Consider the following 19,420-nt stretch of genomic DNA (forward strand, 5'->3'; position numbering starts at 1 on the left):
CTTGGTTATTCTTTATTGGCCCTCTGTTACTCAGTCTTATTTTTTTATATCATCTTATTAATTTCTCCATAACAAAACTTTCTTGGGATTTTGATTATGGTTGTATTAAATTTTTAGATCAATATGCAAAGAATATCCATCTTTAAATATTGAGTTGTAATTATTATCAGGGTATATTTCTCCACCTTATCATTTTTTTTCAAAGTAAGAAAGGTTTTATTTTTAAGACCAAACAAATAACAAAAACACATCCAAATGCAAGTGAGAAAGTTCACTGAATTTATTTTAAAAGAGAAAGCTGCACTCAAGTGTCAATGAAAATCAGAAACATCTAAGAGATGCCCACTGCTATGGTAACACAGGTGCAACATGTGCTTGTCTGAGAAGTCCTTCTGTGGTGACATAAATGTGGGAATGAATGACAAGAGTGAAGCGATACAAAGCAGAACAGCATGTGGGTGAAAGCTTTCAGACCCTTTAATGTACTCTGGCTCTGCTGTGGGGAATTAAAGTAAGCAGCAGCTCACCTCACAAAGAACTTTACTGTCAAAGAACATTCACAAACGTCTAAAATAGATTTGAGGTTGTTACTAAAGTTATACAGGGAGGTCAGTGGGGAAGAATAGTTGGTGTTCTCAAAAACCAGGTTTCACACAATGGCAGACACTAAATCTAGTTATGTCTGTTGCCCTAGAAAAGAAGAGAATAATCTCAATAGAGGCTGGTCTTTTTCCTGACGTGCAGGAACTCTTGCTCATTGACTTCTGTCTCCATCTCCATCTCCGTCAGCTTCATCAACCATTTCCTGCAACTCCTCATCAGTGAGGTTCTCGCCCAATTCCTTGGCCAGGGGTTTTAGATTGTAGAACGATATTGTCCCCATGTCATCATCATCAAAGAGCTTGAAAGTTTTCAGGATTTCTTCTTTGGTATCTTTCTCAGACATTTTTTAAGTCATCACAGTCAAAAAGTCATTAAAAGTTCATTTTTCCTGCTCCTTCCTTATCAGTTTCACTTGCCATTTTCGTAATCTCTTCTTTCTTGAATTCAAAGCCCAGTGCCCTTCCTGCCACCTTAACATCATAGTCCTATTTGCATCAGTACCAAAGAGATCAACGATTTGCCGGATTTCCTGTGTCTGCTCTTCATGCAGTAATCTCTGGCTTAGGACTCATTCTTTTTTGCTGGACCTGTGATGCCATGTTTGCCTTCTAAAAGTTAGAGGCCGTGGTCAAAAGACTCCACCGCCCATTGTTATGTCAACTGACATACACCTAACTCTGCACGATTCTCATCCCCCCTCATGTTTTGTTTTATATATTTCAGTAGTTTTATAATTTCCTCTCTAAAGGTCTTCATTCTTTAAGTTAGTTTTATTCTTGGGAATTTATGGTTTAGGGTTTTTTTGTTTTATTTTAAATGACTATAGTAATAAAATTTTATAATGTTTATCTGTAAAAATTTTTTAATGCCTCAAAGACATCATCATAAACACGAACTTCCATGTTATACTTGGATTTTGGTTGCATTTCTAATAAATACCTAATCTAATATAGTGCTGGTTATTGCCTTGGAATCTATTTTCCTGAGACAATAACTGACATGAATTAGGCTTCAGATTATTATCTCTTTTTACTTCTTCATATACGTTTGCAACAAGTAGAATACATTGTGTGTATTTCCTAGACAATGACTGAAATACTAAAGAAACCGTCCTTTCTAAATTATATTTCTTATCTTGATAAAATCATTTGATCATATTTATAATTATCTGCTTGACTTAACATTTTTTCAATATTATTTGTCATTTCAGTTTTCCCAGGGCCCCAGGGAAAATTTTGATTATGTATAAATATTTATTAGACCTTAGGTGTTTTGGAGATAGATATACATTAAGCACTATTGGCACTCAGTTAGCTTAGTACCTGGCATATAATGGATACTAAGTAATAGTATAATTCAACAAATACCACTGGAATTATTTTTGGAATATTAAAGATAAGTTACAAGTATTACACTAGGCCATGATCTGTTTATAAAGAACTTTTAATGTTTGACATTAATTGGAATCCTAGAAAAATAACAGTAAAACTCCCATGTTTATTTGCTTAAAAGTATTATGTACCGAATTAATTGATGGATCTGTTTTTCATCTTTCAATCATATTACTAATGTAACTTTATATTTGAAATAGCAATGAGATTTGTAGATAGAATTAATCCACCAAGAAAGACAGGAAAATTACCAAACATTTCAGTCATTTTTAAGTCTTCTTTGGAGTGACTACCACAGTTACTGAGTACAGTGAGCTACTGCATGGTTCGTATCCCCTTAGCTTGGCTTGCTCCTATGGGTGCCTATTTTACTAGCTTCCAGGCAGTATCAACCTGCATATTTGCTAACATATGGGGCCACGCTGACCCATGTCTTCTGTGTGTCTCAGAGAGAGTGAGATGTTAGAGGTGAGGCCTAAAGATATGTGCATGATATGTTCCATGCTACAGAACTGCCTCTCTTTGTCTCTGACTTTCCACGTTGACTCATGCAGTGCAGTGTCCACTGCTCACTGCCACAGCATTGTTTCTAATATCATTTCTAATTGCTGTCACTGTAGATCTCCAATTTTCCTGTTTCCTGTTTCTTCTGCCTCCTGCCACCTCTGGCTCACTTCCCAGCCTTGCATGGAGGGGAAGGCTTTTCACAGACAACTCCCGTCAATCAGAGCATGACGGCCATTCAAAGCCCATTGGGTTTAATCTTTGGAGCATCAGATCCTCTTGGCAATATGTCTCTTTCCCTCAACACTCAGGGAGGCTGCTTTTTACTCCTTAAATTGATTACATTGCAACACAGCCTACTTTTGGGTCAGCAGTCATGAGAGAAACTTGACATTCTGGAAAGCTGGTACCTGGATGACTAAATTTTACTATGACAGTGAATTTGACTGGCTTTCACTCAAACTCTTGTGGGCCAGCTTGGAGGCTGATCTAACACCAAAGCTGAGATGCAGAATACATTAAAAAATAGTTTTTACAATTCAGCATTTCTCACAAAGGAAGTACATCTATCTCCTTTTCTCTCAGTTTCCTAGGGCTGCTGCAATAAGGGAAGGTACCACAAACTGGGTCACTTCAAACAGCAGAGATGTAGTCTCTCACATTTGTGGAGACTAGATATCCAACATCAAGGTTTTGGCAAGACCATGGCCCCTCTGAAACCTGGAGGGGGTAATCCTTCCTTGCCCTTCCCTAGCTTCTGCTCTTTTGCTGGCAACCTTTGGCATATCCTGACTTGCAGCTTTAGTAGTTCAGTCTCTGCCTCTGTCCCCATATGGTGTTCTGCCCTCAAGTGTCTGTTATCTGGTCTCTTCTCTTCTCATAAGAATGCCAGCCACATTGGATCAAGGCAACCTTTATTCGATATGATCTCATCCTAACTTGATCACATTTATGCAGAGTCTTTCTTTGCAAATAAGATAACAATCATAGGTACTGGAGGTTAGGACTTTGACATATGTTTTGGGAGGTGGGCATAGTTCAACTCATAACACATTATTTACCAATGCTGAGCATAGGGATGTAGATTGGAAAATGCTTTGTGTGATTTTCTTTTTTTAGGTGTATGTGGGGAGGATATAAGGGACCAACTTTTTTCTTTCCTAGTCCATTCATTATCTTCTTACTCCCCAGTTCCCAATATAGACTCTCTTCATAATTTATGATTAGAAAGTGGGAAGAGGTGTTTTTAAAAAAATCGATGTTTGAAAATATAGTTTTAGTCTATGGGGAAATAATCCAGCTCTTCCAAAAGCTTTATTGTTCAGACCTTTGTAATTTCCAAAGGAAGTTCATTTTATTTTTCAAAAATTGCCAAGCTTAAAGAAAAAAGAATAATGTTATGCAAGGTTTATTCTAAGATGTTTGTGATTAGGGCCAATTTTAAATATTTATTATGATACCACTTGATCAAATCCCCTATATTGATTGGTTCTTTCCCTGTTACCCAGAATAGTGAAAAAACAAGATTTCATTTAATAAAGTTATGCTATATTTATTAAATAGACTAATATTTTAATTATAAATGAATAAAATGCAATCAATTTAAAAATTATACTCATTAATATTTAATTGAGGATTTAAAAGACAGAGTATTATTTGGAATAACTAAGAGTATGTAACCTAGCTTCCACAGCTAAGGGAATGAAAATTAGTTTAGACAAGTGGGGCTTACACCAACCATGAAAATAAGACTGTCGACAGGGGATAGACAGGGAAAGCAGAGCAAGGATATGAAGGCAGAAAGTAGAATGTCATGCTTCAGTAAAAGCTAGAAGGTTTTCCATGCCAAAGTGTAGTATAAACTAAAGCACTAAGGGACTCTATTTGAATAGCAGATAAGAAGGAGGATAATCTCTTTAAAATTATATGTTAGTATTCTTGATTTAATGTAAGAACATACTCTGATTAATGATTATAATAGGCCTTGATTCTCATGATATGGCTAATGACAATTTTTGCTGCTAAGCATTGGATGGATAGAAAGAACATAAGCATAGAGACTGGAGGCTGACTGTAAAGTTTTGGGTGTTACGTTAAGAGTTTGGTTAGGATAATGGCTTTGGAAATTTGGGGGACTATGTAATTATTTAAAATACTGATGAGATTGAATTGGTAGTACTTTGACATGAATTTCATTTAGAACCTACATTTTAGATGAAGACAAGGTTAGATGTTGAAATCACATGTATGTTGGTAGGATAGACTCCCACTACTGATATTAGGTATAAGGAGAAGGTTAGAGACTACAAGCCATATTACCATTATTAAACATCTTTCTAGAAAATATACTATTACAAGTGACTACTAGTTCTGTGCGTTACCACCACTATTGGTCTTATTATTTGGTCCCATTTTGTATTGTTTACTATTGGCTAGCTACAAATGGGGCTAAGTTATTTATTCATATTATTTCACTAATCTTTTAAATTCATTCTCTTCTGAATCTCAGTCTTTCTTCATGATATATACATTTTTATGGTTCCTTTATAGAGATGCTTGGCATTAAGCTGTCTCATATTTTTCTGAAACTGCGTTCATTTTGCTCTTACTTAAAATATTTTAACTAGGTATATATTTATGGTTTGCTTGGTTTTTTTTTTCCAACATGTTGAAGATATTATGGACTGTCTTTTTGCTTCCATTTTACCATTGAGAAGGATGCTGTCAATATAATTTGTCATTATGTTGTAGTTGTTCTGTCTGTCTAGCTAAACTAGGATCTTTTGTTTCACTTTCATTGTCTTCAGTTTTACTATGAAGTGATCAGGTGTGGACTTCTTTTTATTTATCTTGGTTGGTGTGTGTTGGTCTTCCTGAATCAGAGTTTTTGTTCATTTATTGAAATCTGGAACATTCTCAGCAATGACCTCACAAGAACTGACTCTTTTGCACTCTTTTTGTTCTCTTCTTTTCAACTCTGATTAGATTTATATTAGAAAATTTCTCTATATTCTCTATGTATCTATTTTGCTTATATGTAATTTCTTTGATTATATGGCCTTTTATTGTGTTTTGTTTTAGTTAATTTCTTCAGCTGCCTTCCATTTCACTGGCTTTCTTACTAGTTGTAACTAATCTATTATTTAATCTTTCCTTGAGATTTAATTTTTGTTATTTAAAGAAATATTATTTGGCTCAGAGCATCATTTGTGTTTTTGAACTCATATTCTAGTTCTATAAATACTTTAAAATATTTATTGTTTATTTTATATATTATAGTTTCATTATCTGAAGTTCTTTAAATGTTAATTTCTTTAATTGCTAGTTTCTTTAAGATCATTATTCTGCCACTAAGCATATCTATAGTGTCCTATATTTGAAATGTATACTCATTTTTTATGAAGCCTTATTTTAGGGAGTCCTGTGCTTCCTTCCAAACAACATTTGATTTTGCTTCTCACAAGAACCCCCAGATACCATCATTCTGAAACTATTCTTAAAATAATTTCTCCGATCTAACTTCCCAGTATATTCTGGCAGTGTAAATGAGTTTCCTAAAAATACATGCGGATCACATGCTGCTAATAAAATATCATTATTAATTATACATGAAACCACCTAATTTTTTAAAACTGGTATAGACAAGTTTTGTTTGTTGGTTTGCTTTTACCCTTTCTGTTTGTCAAAGGACACGTATTATTTTTCTAGTTAATATTTTCACTGATACAGCACTTAAAGAATCCACATTTTATTTTGTGTGGACAGCATTACAGTTCCACTCCTTGCAAGGGTCAAGATATTTTTCTTTCCCATGCGTAGCCATTAAAACTGGATTCTTAACTATTGTGATTCACTATAACTCTAAGATTGTCAGTGCTTCAAAATCAGTTTACCATTTTGATTTGAAGGTTGAAATTTTTTCTTTCTTTTTTTTTTTTTGCTCTGGTATTGCCCATTTATAAGAATTTTTGCTGTGTTTTACATGCATTTAAATGTGTCTTAGAGATATATTATTTGCTATTCAATCTCTCATTTCCTCTCATTTTTTTTTTCACTAAATTTTGGACATGGCTTGTGATTTTACTCATTTTAATCATGAGTCTTAGAGAGGTTAAGTAATTTTCACAAGGTCATGCAAGGAATAAAATATGTCTGAACTGGAATTTGAGCTCAAGAAGTCTCAGCCCAGATTCTTCACTGCTATGTTTTCAGAGACAAAACACAATTATTTTAAGAGCTACTCCTACTGATAATTTATTACTTAATATTTTGCTAGAAGAGTATTAATACTATTAATGTTTTTACTTTTATTTTTAGTGGCCATATGTAAAGGCTATTAAGCCTAAGTCTCAGAGGAGGCACACGTTCTGATTGAAGGTAGCTAATAGATGACATCAATTTAACAGTGAGAAATGCTAAATGTGTACTTTTTAAGAATGTGGGAATTCAAAAATATTAAAGCTGTCATGTGATGAAGTATCAGTTATTTTTTATTGCTTCTTTTGCTTTATAATTATTGGACATGCATGTGAATAATAGGTTCAAAGCAGACTAATCTTTATAAATGATTATTGATTTCTTATTTTACTATCTGGTATGCTTTTATTTATTTTTTTCCCAAAAAGTTTCAGGTCTTAATTTTTTTAATTGAATTTATTGGGGTTACTTTGATTGATACAATTATATAGATTTAAGGTGTACAATTCTGTAATGCGTCATCGGTATATTGTGCTATGTGTTCACTACCTATGCCGTGCCTCCTTCCGTCACCATTTATCCCCCTTTTACCCTCTTCTAATTCTCCCCACCCCCATTTCCCTCTGGTAATGATCATACTGTTGTCTGTCTATCAGTGGTGTGCTTTTTTTTTATTAATCCATAAAAAAAAACAGCATGTATCCTTTTTACTCACAGTCAGCAGCCCTTTACATGTTTCTACAGTCGTAACGAGGAAATGGTGACCGGAGGAGGCATCACAATGCTAAGCTTTACACTCTACAGTCTGAAATAAGTCATGTTTTTCTTACTTTTGGACAGTTGGCTATTTTCAGGTTTAAGAAGTTTCTAAAGTTGTTTCTAAATTATCCACATGGTAGCCACAGTATTATTAGTTGGACATCTATGAATCAGGACATGCATAAGTGCTTAGATGTCTGATTTTACAATGAAAGATGGAGATTTTCTTCCCTTTTTATACCCTTCCTGCTTTATTTACCCCCTCATAATTTTTTGTTTAAATGTTGTCCTAGTTCTGTAAAATTAGGGTACATAAGAGCATGATTTTAGTGTCCAAATTTTATTTTAAAGATCAGTTTCAGAATACTGCCACTCCATAATTAAAGATGTGTACATTTGCCATCAGTGCTTTAACCATATTATTGTTGTTATAACGATATTTTTTGTTACTATTTTTTTTTGTTTTGTTTTGCTAGACATAGAACCATGCACATTTTCTTAGAATTAGTTAAATCCCAACATCTGTAAGTTAGACTTTCTAGGTTAAAATCCTCCTTCTGTTACCTAGTTATTTTAGCCTTTGGCAAATTAATTAATCATTACTTGACTCAGTTTTCTTATCAATAAAATAGGAATAATACCTACCTCACTGAATTTTCATGAGGGTTAGAGGAGTAAAAGCAGTGCCTAGGACAGTATGTAGCACTGAATAAGCACTATGTCAGGATTAGCACTAGTCACTACTGCTATCATCATTATCCTCACTATATTTTGTTTTAGATTTTTGTTCTTACCATAGACCCTTGGCTTAGAACATCAAGGTTCACAATATCACAGACTTTAAGTCCAGCAGCCTTAGATTCAAATCCTAAAGTTAAAGTTGACATTGGACAAATTAATAAATGTTTTTAAGCTAAGCTATACTTTCATTTATCATTGAAATGGAGATACTGTAGTCCATCTTACTATAAATATTGTAAGATCAGATATGTAAAGTGCTTAGCATTGTGTCTGGTACATGATAGGCATTTTATAAATAATTACTGTTACTGTATTTTGCATTAGTTTCTGGAACTGGAAAAGGTTCTTGAGATCATGTAGTCACCTATTCTTAGTCTCTGCTAAAGGAGGTGAGCTAAAGGTAACTAGAAGCAAAAAGTAACATTAATTACATTGAAGAGATCCACACAGAGTAGGACAAAATAGCTTTTTACAATGCTGCCATTTTGGGAAATGATCTCAATCTACATCTGTTGATTATTGAAAATTAGTAGGTTTGGGGATTCTCAAATGTAATTAAAATGTGGAGCAGCACAGGAAACAAAAGAAGCCTTAAGGCTAAATTCTGTAAATGGTTCCATTTACAGGCTTTGCTGGCTCTTCATGCCAAAGGTTTTAGATACTGCAGTATCTAAATAGGGCATCCTTGGTGGTAGTTTATGTGACAAGCTTTTGCAAGCTCATGCATTTATACCTGAAAAGATTCTTTAACTCGGAATTGTGAGAAGATAACAAATGAATCTCTTAAAAATTATTGAACCCACAACCTGTCTTGAGAATTAAATACAGTGGACTGCCCATTGTTTCTATAGTTCATCCTGGAAAGGGTAGGTTCATACAGGCCTCTTTTTCCACCTTAGTAACAGCCTTGGACCCAGGGAGTCAGTGGTGACCTCACCGTGGGCTCAGACTGAATCAGCCTGGGCTACCACTGTCTCTTGTCCAGTATACCTGCATGACCTAGTCTTCAATTCATAGATGCTACGGAGACAGCTTAAAAATTTGCATGTTAAGCCCAAGTAGTGCTCTGTACTATTTAGGTTCTCTGTCTCTTAAAATAAATTATTCATGCCTACGGGTTCTTTGACATCAGTATTCTCTTCTCCATCCTTTCCTTTAAACTTCTTTTGGTGTGAAGATCAACTTCAGGTCATTGTTCAAAACTAGTTCCCATACTTACCACAGGCATCTCTCAGCCATGCCCCAGGGTAGTGGCTGGCCAATCACCCTATCTCCATAATATGCAAGTGAGGTAAGAATTAAACGTCATTATCAATAGTTGTTTTAATATCTTGTGTTAGTTTACTATCATTATTCTGCCATACAGAGTGGAGTACTAACTTGAGCATGATCAGAATATTCTCTCTTTATAGGCAGGCCTACGTGGGAGTTTAAATTAGTACTCTCAGCATGAGTTTATTAATTTGTAGCAAGTAATATGTTTACTCTGGGACTGGGCAGTTACCTTTACTGGCAAGGGCCTAGGGGACAATTTTTCAAGTTATTTATTGCAATTTCCCTCATATGCTTTAAAAGAAATAAACCCTAGGAAGACAGACTAGGCCCCCCTGTGCTTGGGAGCAGCCTGCGAAAGACGTGAAGACTGAGGCTGGCACTGGGTCTGAGGATGGGTCCAACTGACCAAAGAGTATCTAAAAAGAGGTCATTTATCCTACTTTTTTCAGTTTAATGATTCCTTTATCGCTTTAAATGGTTATGTTCTTTATAAGAAGTGATGTCTGGAGGCTGAAGAAAAAACATTGAGCATATCATTTGCAAATTTAATTAGTCTGCTTTTTAAAAAATAGTTTTGTCCTCTGTTTCTTAATATTTTGGATACCCTACCTTATTTTGACAGAGGTAGTGGATCACATTTACAGTGGAAGGAAAGAAAAGATTAAAATTCATGGATTTCCTGTAATCTTCTCTTTGTTTCTCTTTTATTCCCCCCAAGTTCATGAAAATGGTATGATAAGGTGGGATTTCTTTCATTTGGAAATCTTAGAGAAAACTGAATCATCCACAAGAAAGGGGTCCCAGAATACTCAAATTCACTTTTAATTTAGGGCTTGATGTAAAGAGGACAGAGAGAAATGCTGAAATCTCACTGTTGATCCAGACCTGCCCAGTATGGGACCAAGGAAATAATTACCAATGAGCACTGTATTTGTCTGGGACATTCCCACCTATATTTTGCACTCAATTAATCAATCTACTAGGGAGCTTGAGAGAGGTAGCCAATCTCTGCCACCTCTCAGAGACATGGCTAAAGCTGCCCAATAGAGGAATAAAGAAAGACAAGTATCAAGAACCTTACATGGCTCGCTCAGATCAAGGTCATGCAGCCAACTAGGGACAGAATTCAGACCTGAAGCTGGGACTGTTGACTCTGAGTTTTATTTGCTGCAATTTACCACTGTAGTTAATTTTTTAATAACCTTCTGTTTTTGATATGATTTCACAAATTCACAACTGACTGTCCCCAAGTTAGTCCATATAATTTAAGCCTTTTTATAACCATTTGGATGTCTTGATACTCTGTTTATGTACAAATGTATTTTTAAGTTACTATGGTATTTCAAATTTGTCATTAGTACAACTAAAAAAATACATCACTGATTTCATATGAGCTAACATACAAATGCAAAGAAAAATATAAAGGAAGCATAAATAAAGGCACCATAGAGGCTGCAGATAAATACGCTGTGCTTGAAATTGCTCTACTGTAAAATAGAAAGGCAACATTTCCTAAAGTAGTCTCTGGCTAAATGAAAACACAGGAATAATCCTCATAATGGGAAGAGTTGATTATGGATAGAAAGCTCTTCTACGCATTTTTAAACCTAGAAACAACACAAAAAGTGTTCCAAGTAATTGGTATCATGAACCTGGTAAATAGCGCTATAAAATTACAGCTCAATTAAGTTATGCACATGGAAGAAACTGATTTCCTTTACTGGTTTGAAAGTGAAAAAACCAGAATGATCACACTTTAGCATTTGAATGGCATAGTCTGCTTTAATTTCTTTCAATAAACTTTCTTTAATTATATATTTGATATAGTATACTTATTTCAGAAACACTTTCATTGCACAATAAAAGTTACATGTTCATCAATATTTTTCTTAATTTTATAAAGATATTGTGACATTTGGACCTATATTTATCTTCTGTACTCCATTTTTCTCTTATGCTTAGCATATCACTATTTATTGTTTCCAAGTTTATGGTATTCCGCTGTATTCAAGCCCAGGACAATAATCACCTTTTTATGGAATATGACTCTTGCTATTGTACATTTAACTGGTCTTTGTGAAGACCTCATTTGTGAAGTATGCCATATTGCAGCTTAATAATTTTTCTGGCTACAACAATGCAAAATTACCTTATACCCTCTCCTTCCAACCCAGGAAAAGGCTACAGCTGAAATAATTAAAATCCATATGCTTAATGATCTGTGCCTTCTGCAAGGTGGCACATTACTGTCTCTAACGATGCTTAATAGCTCATAACATTCAATACACTTAATCATCAGTGACTGACATTTATAGTGCTTTTGCATACTGAACGTATCTTGATACAGGGAAAACTGCATTGGATCAGAGTCAGGTTCCCACCTTGACAAGGAATCCTGGGCCTGGCCAAATGAGGATGCACCTCTGTCTTCAGAGAAGCTCTAGTGCCTGAGGCAGGGCTGAAAGAAGGCCACATGGAAGGAAAGTGGGATTCTGGCCTCACCTGGCTGCCTGACCTCCATCTGGCAGGTCATTCTCCAGTTGGCTTCTGTGTCTTTATCTATGAGAGGAGAGTGAGTTGTTGAATGGTGCACGAGGAAGGCCCTCCCAGGTCAGAAACTCTCCAGTCCCGCAATCACTTCAGAGACAGCGGACCATCAGCCTCCTCTCCTTTCTCATGTAATGGCTCATTTGCTCAGAGGTCTCCTTGGAGAAACGAAGAAAGATAAAGAGTCCTATACCAAAGAGTACCCTTGGTGGAAAGACAGATGAAAAAGCAACATTCTCATTTTATAATATTTTCATGGTTTTGAAGGGGTTTGCATGATATGTGCTTAAAAAAATAAACATATAAGGCTGTCTTCTCAATTTCACATATTTAGGCCACAGATACCTTACTTTTTGATAACTGAAGCATCTGAACTATTCAGTGCTAGAAATGAGAGGATTGGCATGAGGTCTATTATTTAATGCAGATTTTGCTTCAGAAAATACATGAATGCATTCATCATCCCCGAGCCTTAGAAAATTTTGATTGTCAATCTTTTCCCCTAATCATGAATTTGAGTCCTAACCACCCTGGGGTGAAATGCATACATCGCTCTCCCAAATTCTTGATTGTTTCCAAAAACATTTTAACAGTTCTTTTCTCTTGATAGCAAAACTAAGGAGGAACAAAGGAGTTACTTGCTTCTACTATCACCCGCCTTTCTCAGTGTTATAGTTTCCAGACTGCTTGCTGAACTTACAAGCCCAGTTAAAAAAAAAAGGAAGAAAATATTCAAATCATTATTTCACTATGAAGTGTGTAGCATTCAGGATTTCTTTTGTACTTTCTCCATGCTTCAGCATTAATTTGATACGTTTCAAAATATAAGGAAGGCAAGCCTTCCTTTGCTCCTCCCAATAGTTAAGGAAATGTGCCTTGTCAAATATATGTTAAATACTAGGAATAAAGAAATCAATATGCTACAGTTATGGTTCCCATTCTGACCAAGCTTACGGTCTTGGGAAAGAGGTAAAGACTGAAATGTATTGAATATGTAGGCACAGGCAGTCATAAATCAGCCCTAACAGGAGACAGGAGGGAGTGGTGGAGCCTGAGAATATTTGGAGAAATGTCTTTGTTTATTTAGTTTCCTTCCTTCCTTCCTTCCTTCTTTCCTTCCTTCCTCCCTCCCTCCCCTCCTTTGCTTTTCTTGCTTTCTCCCTCTCTTCCCCTCTCCCTTCTTTCCTTATAATACTCTACTTACCAAATAAAATAATATATAAGCCTTCAACTTACAGGATAGGTCCAGACAGAGATATGTAAACAGATCATTTTAATACAGTAAGCAGAATTTAAAGATATTTCTAAAGCACTCTTGTTAAGAGCATAGACTCTAGAGCCAGACTGGCTTTGAATTCTGGCCCCACCAGAATCACTTATCAGCTGTTTGACTTTAGCTAAGTAATCTTCACTTTCTCTTTTCTGTTTCCTTTGGTATAAATGGTGACAATGTAAGTATTTATTTTATAGAGCAGTAATTGAATTAAACCATGTCAAGCTATTGAAACGAACCTTGGCACACTTTGAATTCTAAATAAAGGACTTTACTTATTAGGAATGAGATCAGAGAGCACATATTAATATATTAACTGCAAATAGACAAAACCTAATAGAATCTTCAAATGAAAGAAAACTTGAATCTCCTTGTGGGAACCATCCTCTTGGTGCTGGAATCAGCCTCAAACAGTATTTGCTAATGTGGTGAGTTTAGAGGCCCTTGGCTTTATCAACACCTGCTCAAGTCATCCTTTCCTACATATTACCCGATTCTGCATGATTCTTATCAAAGGAGCGCTCAACTGTGACTTCTAAAAAGGAACCAAGAGGCATGATCCAATGTTGTCTCTGATAACATTACAACTTCTGTGGCGTTTTCCGCATTGACCATTCATTTAACATTTTAGTTTGCTTTATCTCAAATGAACATAAGTATTTTCCCACCATGCTTTGAAAATTAGCTAACCATTGCAGTAAGTGGCTTTCAAGCATGGCATTGTCTTACAGACTCTACAACATAATCAAAGTGATAAAACATTCAGGAGACGTCCACTGTCTACTCAATTGTTATCATAAGATTTGATTATTCCTGCACTGGCTTTGAGAGAGTGTGGCTCAGTGATGGTGCAGTTTAGGAAACAGAACTAGACAAGACTTTGGAAAACTGTGGTCAGGTATTATACCTCACTAATCTTTTTTTTTTTTTTCTCTCTCTAAAAACATATAGCATTTTCCTGCATTGCTATACAGGATTTATTTCTCAGTATCCTTTAAGATTTGTACCTTGAGGAAAATATGTGAGAAAAAGATTTTGAGGCAGACATAGGATATTGTGAAGAGGAAACAAACCTTCATTAAGAGGATTGGAATTTCTTGCTCTTTTCTCTCATTGCTCTACGAACCATGTAATGAAGGAAATTGCAAGAATGTTAAATATTCTATGCCATATGATTTATGTAATTAGACAAAGGAAAATATATGTAATTAGACAAAAGAGAATATGCAGTTATAATATTATATATTATAACTACTGTTTAAAAATATAGGCATAGAGAACTTTCTAGAAGACAGCTCATCAAATGTTCCCTGGTGGTTGTCTTTGGTTATTGGAATAGTGTATGCTATTTGGTTCTCTTTAATTGTCTGCATTTTTCAGTTCTCAAAAGGAGCAATCTTTATTTTATAAACAAAAGATTGACAATGTAAATTACTGCACAAAGTATGGTAGGAATGTTGTAATTTTCCTACCTAGCTTCTTATGTCTTAATGTACTCTACTTCTGGTTATTTCATTCCACTGGCTCTGTGGCTTGCATTTCTCCTCATTTCATTTCTCACTGTAGTTCCTCCATCTTTTGATTCTGGGGAACAAGCCCAGAGCCTGCCATTGCTGAAAGAGTGTGAAGACAGCACCAGTTAAACCCTAATTAGCACCTAGAACCATCGACTTTCTGAGTTTTCCATTTCTTCACTCTGCCTTCTCTGAACCTAGTTTTTTCCTTGCATCTCAGGTTTTCAGCAGTTCATTTGCCAAATATTTAAAGATTGCTTACCTTGAATGCAGGGTTGCCCATCAAAGAGTGAGACCTATGGCATTCATGTTATTGGTTCATGATCTGCTTCCTAAATGACTCGTCTGCTGCTGACACTGTCCTCTGCACGTTATCCCTTTTAGTTATCATTACTGTCCTGCTTCATTTCACATTTGAGTTGATATTATCTCAAGTTTATGCAAAATTGTCTATCCATCCTAATGCCTTTAGGGTAACATGAGAACCAGGACAATCACTGATTTGAAAACCAAGCACAAGACCCATATTTGGGGGAGAGGGAAATGTCTCATCTGACTTAAAGCAATAAGTAATAAGCATATTTTGGGCAGATGTTTTCCTGCTTCTAAATTATTATGTACATGTGTAGTGGAATCAACCAAAAAATACATTTTCATCCTTTTTTAAAAGTATATTTTATTGATTATATTATTACAGTTGTCCCATTTTTTCTCTCTTTTATTGACCTCGGCCCTGAGCCCCCACTCCCGCCAACATTCCCCCACCCCTTAGTTCATGTCCACTAGTAGTATGTATAAGTTCTTTGTATTCTCCATTTCTTATACTATTCTTAATCTCCCCCTATCTATTTTGTACCTACCAAATGTGCTTCTTATTCCCCTACCTTTTCCCCCCTCATCCTCCTTGCCCATCCCTACTGATAACCCTCCATGTGATCTCCATTTCTGTGATTCTGTTCCAGCTCTAGTTGTTTTCTTAGCTTGTTTTTGTTTTTGTTTTTTTTAGGTTTAGTTGTTGATAGTTGTGAGTTTGTTGTCACTTTACTGTTCATAATTTTGACCTTCATTTTCTTAAATGTCTCTCTAATATTTCATATAATAAGGGCTTGGTGATGATGAATTTCTTTAACTTGACCTTATCTGGGAAGCACTTTATCTGCCCTTCCATTCTAAATGATAGCTTTGCTGGATAGAGTAATCTTGGATATGGGTCCTTGCCTTTTTATGACTTTGAGTACTTCTTTCCATCCCTTCTTGCCTGTGAGACTTCTTTTGAAAAATCAGCTGATAGTCTTATGGGAACTCCTTTGTAGGTAACTCTCTCCTTTTCTCTTGCTGCTTTTAAGATTCTTTCCCTACCTTTAACCTTGGGTAATGTAATTATGATGTGCCTTGGTGTGTGCTTACTTGGGTCCAACTTCTTTGGGACTCTCTGAGCTTCTTGGGCTTCCTGGAAGTCTATTTCCTTTGCCAGATTGGGGAAATTCTCCTTCATTATTTTTTCAAATAAGTTTTCAATTTCTTGCTCTTCTTCTTCTCCTTTTGGCATCCTTATATTTTGGATGTTGGAACATTCAAAGTTGTCCTACTGGTTCCTAAGCATCTCCTCATTTTTTTGAATTCTTGTTTCTTCATTCTGTTCTGGTTAAATGTTTGTTTCTTCTTTCTGCTCTAAATCATTGAGTCCTGGTTTCCTTCCCTTCACTGTTGGTTCCTTGTATATTTTGCTTTATTTCACTTTGCACAGCCTTCACTTTTTCCTCCATTTTGTGACCATACTCAATCATTTCTGTGAGCATCCTGATTACCAGTGTTTTGAACTGTGCATCTGATAGGTTGGCTCTTTTGTCATGGCTTAATTGTATTTTTTCTGGAGTTTTGATCTGTTCTTTCATTGGGCCATATTCCTTTGTCTCAGTACACCTGTTACAATGGAAGGGGCGGAGCCTTAGATATTCACCAGGGCTGGGCAACCCAGGTTGCTGTATTATGATGCTGTATATGGGGGAAGGGTCTGAAAGGGAACAGTGCCTCTTGCTCGGCTCTCGGCTGGCTTTCAGTCACTTCCCCCACTACCCCTAAGTAAATTGGGCCCTTCTGGTGCTGATTCCCAGGTGGCTGGGTTTGCGTATATTCTAGGTCTCTCCAACAGACTCTACTGTGAGGCTATCAGTTTCTCCTGCCACCGCAACCCCCACAGATTTTTAGAGCCAGAGGTTTTGAGGCTTTCTTTTCCCGCGCTGGAGCCCTGGGTTTCATGGTCTGTCTTACTCCCCAGGTGTTCCTCCAGTTTATCCACACACAAATGTGGGACCGCCCAGTCCTCCTGCTGCCACCTCACCTGCCCTGTCTGCTGCCTTGATGCGAGTCCTCTCCACTTGACTGCTATTCTCCACCCCTCTACCAGTCTGGATCAATGTTTCTTCTTTAGCTTCTTGGTTGTCAGACTTCTATACTATTAGATTTTCTGACAGTTCTGGTGGTTTCTGTTTTTAAATGTGTTGCTGTCCTTCTTTTGGTTATGCAAGGAGGCAAAGTGTATCTACCTATGCATCCTTCTTGGCAGGAAGTCAAAAAATACACTTTCATCCTTTAATCAGTTCAGCAACAATTCTTGTACTGGAAAGGATTTGCAGTGATAGTGGTAGCAGTGGCATTAATGATAATAATGTATCATCTCTAACCTGCGTCCCTAAATTGCAGGGCATAAGGCAGCTGTCATCATTTCACCCCTAATTTACAGTTGAGGGGACTGAAAGACAAAGGTTGATTCATTGCCAAACTCATGTGTTTATTAATGGTTGGAATTGAGATGTGACCCTAAATCTTTGTGACTTTAACATTATATTTCTAAATCCTTAAGTTAATATATATAAAGCTCTTACAATAATACTTATATAATAAATCTTTATATAGAGGCATATATATATTATATATATATATATATATATGTATATATAGTTATTATTTCCCGTCAGTCCCTTATTTGGAGATGTTAACTGTTTTTTTTATTTCCAGCAGAGGTAAGTTGCTTGAGCAGCCCAAACAGTGCTCTGAGCTTAGGTCTATAATCACATAAAGAAGATGGAATACAATGGTGGCTATAAAAGAAATAGGTGGCTCTGTTATCCTCCCATCACTGCTCCCTTCCCTCTTCTATATGTGCATGCTATTTCTTAGCTAAAGTTTTTGGTATTATACAAAAAGCAATTTCCCTGGGAAAATAGCTAATTTTATGCTGATAAACTCACTTATCATTTTGTAATATAGATTTATGTTTTAATTCAGTAATCCCAAAACTATACGGGTAAAAAACTGATTGAAGTTATAGCCTACTTGGGATTGCTTTTCTTTTTAAATCTTTAATAACATGACATTATTTGTCTCTGCTTAAAATGAGTTTCTAATTTTAATTTAAATTGAATGAAATCATCTATTTATCTGAGAAAAATCTCAGAATTTAGCATGAGATTTCTCTTTGCAGAGTCACATTTATTAATGTGGGTCTCCTCTTTCTCACCTCTCAGGTATACTTGTATCTTCTGAGCGTCTTTCAGGGGTGCCTGCTGCCGTGGGCCCCAAGCTGATAGCTCTATATTGATGTGTGGCACCCATTGGCTTTGAAGCAATAATGCTGACCAAATAAATGGTCAGCACCTGAGGTGCCATTATAATGACTGTTTATGTAGAAACCTGAACTTGAAAATCATTTAGATTAGGCACGGTTCCCCTATAGGCTGGGAGGAGGTGCCTTTGTTCTGAGAGTTGCCCTACCAGAGTGCCCCTGTTCTTACTCAAGCTATGTCTCATATCAATTTAATCTGCAGAATTTGGGATCATCCATGTAGCTCTCTGGCTCCATATGCAGAATAAATCTCACCTTTTTTTTTTTTTAAGATTTTATTTATTTTATTTTTAGAGAGCAGGGAAGGGAGAGAGAGAAACATCCATGTGTAAGAGATACATCAATTGGTTGCCTCTCGCATGCCCCCAACCAGGGACTTGGCCTACAACCCAGGCTTGTGCCTTGACTGGGAATCAAACAAGCTATGTTTTGCTTTGCAGGACAGTTCCTAACCAACTGAACCACACTGGTCAGGGCAATCTCCCCTTTCTTTAAATAAGTAAATCCATTCTACTTAATTATTTTTTATCTGTGGTGGCCCTCTCAATATTTCATTAGGCTTGCCTTGGTATATAATGTTCTTTCTGGCTGCACTGTACAGAGGTGGGAATGAACTAGCCTTCTTCTCCAGATCACATAACAAACAGCTAATGAGTCTTTCTGAGGAGCTGGGGAAGAGGAGGATATTTATATAAGTCTGTGACAAGGGTGGGACACTTAGATTGAATATGTATCTCCTAACTGCCAGCCTCTATCTTAAAGTTTATTTAGCCCTCTAGGGCCATGCATCTTGAAAATTCACTATTGTGCCAGCATGGTAATGGATTTTTAAGTTTCTCCCTGTCTGTTGATGTATATCAAGTTATTTGTGCATAGGCATAAGAATAAGATGGTTGGCGATATACTCATTATAGATGGTAGTCTCTTTTAAAAATGCAACAGTGCAATATATTTCCTTACATGCCCATATTTTCCAAGTACTCGTAAAAAA

At 36.1% G+C, this 19,420-nt stretch overlaps 1 protein-coding gene and 1 pseudogene across 2 annotated transcripts in view; one reads left to right on the plus strand and one right to left on the minus strand.

Moving 5' to 3' along the window:
• CTNNA2 (catenin alpha 2) overlaps window positions 1–19,420 on the plus strand; it is a 1,090,206-nt gene that overhangs the window by 309,467 nt on the left and 761,319 nt on the right. The window lies entirely within an intron of this gene.
• On the minus strand, window positions 712–18,473 carry LOC129073939 (centrin-2-like; annotated as a pseudogene).

Source organism: Pteronotus mesoamericanus, unplaced genomic scaffold (assembly GCF_021234165.1).
Source record: "Pteronotus mesoamericanus isolate MK-2021 breed Mesoamerican mustached bat unplaced genomic scaffold, CSHL_Meso_final contig_44, whole genome shotgun sequence".
Taxonomy (NCBI): Eukaryota; Metazoa; Chordata; class Mammalia; order Chiroptera; family Mormoopidae; genus Pteronotus; species Pteronotus mesoamericanus.